The following is a 3,982-nucleotide window of genomic DNA, read 5'->3' on the forward strand; positions in this document are numbered from 1 at the left end:
TCATATTTGACCTCTCAAACGTTATTTTGTCTATTTTACCGACCTAAGAAAATAATATAAACTACATAATCAAATAATAATTAAAAAAAATTGTTTCTCTCCTCTTTCATCTCTCTTTCCTCTATTCCTCCTCTTAATTGTCTCTCTCCAAAAATATATATATATATATATATATATATTTTATATATATTTACAGCCCATGAATAGTAGGTTGTATATTTGAGGACTCACTAGTTTTTTACACCCCAATACTAATGCATTAGCAAAAATAGATAAATAAATAAAATAAAATTGTATCATACAGACTCTGACACTCACTTTGTCTCTGCTACAATGGGCAAGGAAAACCGAAGCAACGCGTATCTTTGGGCCACCCTCTGACCATGTTTCACACCTCTCTACATCGCCTTCTTGCTGCACCACTTGAACAGCACTGTTGGCAACAACTCTCCGTCTCCTTACATAGCAGTCGACAATATTCACCTTAACTGTGGCCCCTACGGCAATTCGACCACATCAGATGGTCGGACCTGGATTGGAGACGAGAATTCTATATTCTTCCCAGTTGAACAACCACAAAACAATGCATCTCAAACTACAAGTGTTGTGCAGCAATCCTCCTCTGCTACCCAACTACCCTATACAACAGCCCGCTTATGATCTCTCCCCATTCAGCTATATATTCTCATCAGTCACTGCAGGCCAAAAATTCGTTGGACTATACTTCTACCCAGCTACATTCGACACCTTTGACCACTCTAAAGCCCGATTTTCTGTCAAAGCTGGACCTTTTACTCTTCTTCACAACTTTAATGCTTCACTTACAGCAGACGCTGATAGTGATTCTGGTGACACCATATTTAGAGAACTCTGTGTCAATATCGAGGAAGGTCAGAGGCTGAAGTTAACCTTAACTCCAAGCGATTCCAATTCATTTGCTTTTGTCAACAGAATTGAAATCTTGTCTATGTCTACTAATCTCTATTACACTCCGTCTGATGATCGAATGCTCCCTATTGTCGGCCAACAGCAGCTATACCAAGTCTTAAACGGAACTGCTCTCGAGATGCTATACAGAATAAATGTTGGAGGGAAGTCCATCTCACCCAATGAAGATACAAGAATGTTCCGGAGCTGGAGTCCGGACGACAAGTACTTGACTGAACATACATCATCTGTTTTAGTTGTTAACACAACTATTGAACTGCTCTTTACCAAAATACCTCCAGACACTGCACCAGAAGATGTTTATCGGACTGCCCGGACTACGGGGATCAAGATGAGCCAAAACATCATTAAGAGCTACAATCTTACTTGGGAATTTCCCGTAGATTCTCGGTTTATTTACCTTGTTAGGCTACACTTCTGCGAGATTCAATCAAAAATTTTTAAAGCGGGCGACCGAGCGTTTCTTATTTTCATAGCAAATCAAACCGCTGAGACAAAGTTCGACATGATCACATTGAGTGGTGAGCAAGGTATTCCCGTATATGTGGACTATGCTGTACTGATGTTTGACAAAGACGGCGAGAAGAAAATGAACCTCTCTATCGCCCTGAAAGCCAGTGTCTGGAATTCTTTTTACAGTGGTGCAATCTTGAACGGTATCGAAATCTTCAAACTAACTTAACTAAGCGACTCCAGTGGAAATCTCACCGGACCTAACCCCAATCCATTTTCGTTGACTCCTCTACAAAAGACAAAGTCTAACGATAGTGAAGACTCCAGTGGACAAACACTAACTGCCGTCGTTGGTGGCGGAGTTTCCTGCTTTATTGTACTTTCGACTATCGGATTTTTCGTTCTTCGGTGGGCCAAGAGAAAGATGACTAATTGGCAAGGTCCATTTTGTTTCTATACGAGGACCAAGTCAACAAAGACTCAGGGGTCAACGCTACCGTATTTGTGCCGGTACTTCTCATTGATTGAGATTAAAGCAGCCACCAAAAACTTTGATCAAAATTCCATTATTGGTATTGGTGGGTTTGGTGACGTGTATAAAGGGTACATAAACATTGATGATGCAGCCACCCCTGTTGCAAACTTGCAATCAAACGATTGAAACCCGGTTCTCAACAAGGGTACCACGGATTCAAGACTGAGATTGAGATGCTATTTCAACTCCGCCACCATCATCTCGTTTCTTTGATTGGATATTGTAATGATGGTAATGAGATGATCCTCGTGTATGATTATATGGCCCGTGGGACTCTATGTGATCATCTCTACAATACAGATAAACCACCTCTTCCATGGAATCAACACCTCCAAATTTGTATTGGTGCGGCAAGTGGGTTAAACTACTTGCATATAGGTGCTAAGCACCCCATCATTCATCGTGATGTGAAGCCCACAAACATTTTATTGGACGAGAATTGGACAGCCAAGGTGTCCGATTTCGGGTTATCAAAATTTGGTCCACTAGCACGTCCAAGGCCCACGTTAGCATAACGGTCATAGGTAGTTTGGGGTATTTGGATCCGAAATATTATCGACGCCAACAATTAACGGAGAAGTCAGATGTGTACTCTTTTGGTGTGGTGTTGTTTGAAGTGTTGTGTGCAAGGCCACCCATCATGCATATGGTAGAGCACGAGGAGATGAGTCTAGCAGAGTGGGCCCCGAAATGCTATCGCAATGGAAAGCTTGATCTGATTGTTAATCCATTATTGAAGGCTGAAATTGAACCAGAATGTTTGAAGAAATTTTGTGAGATTGCGGTGAACTGTTTGCATGACTATGTAACTGAACGGCCATCGATGAATGATGTGGTGTGGGGTCTTGAGCTCGCATTGCAGTTGCAAGGTAGTGCAGAAAACGCTGTCTTCCATGGGGAGCAAAGTTTTGCTAGTAAGGAATATCAGGATGGATTGATGTCGATGTTTTCTGAGATTATGAATCCTGAAGGTCGATGAAAGATATGCTAGCTAGCTGAATTTTGAAAGTTTTATTTAAGTGATGGTTGCAATCTTGCAGACTAGCACAAGTCATTTTATTTCACTTATGATTATTAAGAAACATAATAGTGGTAATGCAGATATCTGATAAGAATACTCAGCATACACTTATAAGCGTTCTTATTGTAGTAATATTCAGTTGTATAAAATTATAATTGTACGTTTTTCTCGGATGTGATATAGAATTCTGAAATTTTGAAAACTAGAATAAGTACTTGTATCCATATAATCAAGGTATAAATGTACTTTTAGTTCCTATATTTTGGGGTCATTTCTATTTTAGTCCCTACATTTTCATTTTACCATTTTTAGTCCCTAAACCAATTAACGCGTGACATTTAAGTCTTTACCGTCATCCAACTAACAGAAAAAGCTGATGTGACTGACAGCACATTAAAATAATAATTAAAAAATCTATTTTGGCATTAAAAAATGCCACATTAGCAACTAAATTAAAAAAAAAATTAATTTATTAATTTTAACTGAATAAAAAAAATTAAAAACAAAAAATCACATGAATTGAGATCTAAAAGTGCCTTAAATAAAAACAATAAGAACACAAATCCAAATTTAAGAACAAGAACATTATCCTTTATTTGACATTTTCTCTTTTTTTTTTCTTAGAAAACAAACACAAGATTAAGCAAGAACACAAACACATTAAAATAATAATTAAGTCTTTACCGTCATCCAACTAACAGAAAAAGCTGATGTGACTGACAGCACATTAAAATAATAATTAAAAAATCTATTTTGGCATTAAAAAATGCCACATTAGCAACTAAATTAAAAAAAAAATTAATTTATTAATTTTAACTGAATAAAAAAAATTAAAAACAAAAAATCACATGAATTGAGATCTAAAAGTGCCTTAAATAAAAACAATAAGAACACAAATCCAAATTTAAGAACAAGAACATTATCCTTTATTTGACATTTTCTCTTTTTTTTTTCTTAGAAAACAAACACAAGATTAAGCAAGAACACAAACACAAATCCAGTAAGAACACAAACACGAACACAAA

At 37.2% G+C, this 3,982-nt stretch overlaps 1 pseudogene; it reads left to right on the plus strand.

Moving 5' to 3' along the window:
- The first annotated feature begins 390 nt into the window (after positions 1 to 390).
- Positions 391 to 3,028, plus strand: LOC126700611 (receptor-like protein kinase FERONIA; annotated as a pseudogene).
- Positions 3,029 to 3,982: the final 954 nt, after the last annotated feature.

The sequence above is a fragment of the Quercus robur genome, chromosome 2 (genome assembly GCF_932294415.1).
Source record: "Quercus robur chromosome 2, dhQueRobu3.1, whole genome shotgun sequence".
Classification (NCBI taxonomy): Eukaryota; Viridiplantae; Streptophyta; class Magnoliopsida; order Fagales; family Fagaceae; genus Quercus; species Quercus robur.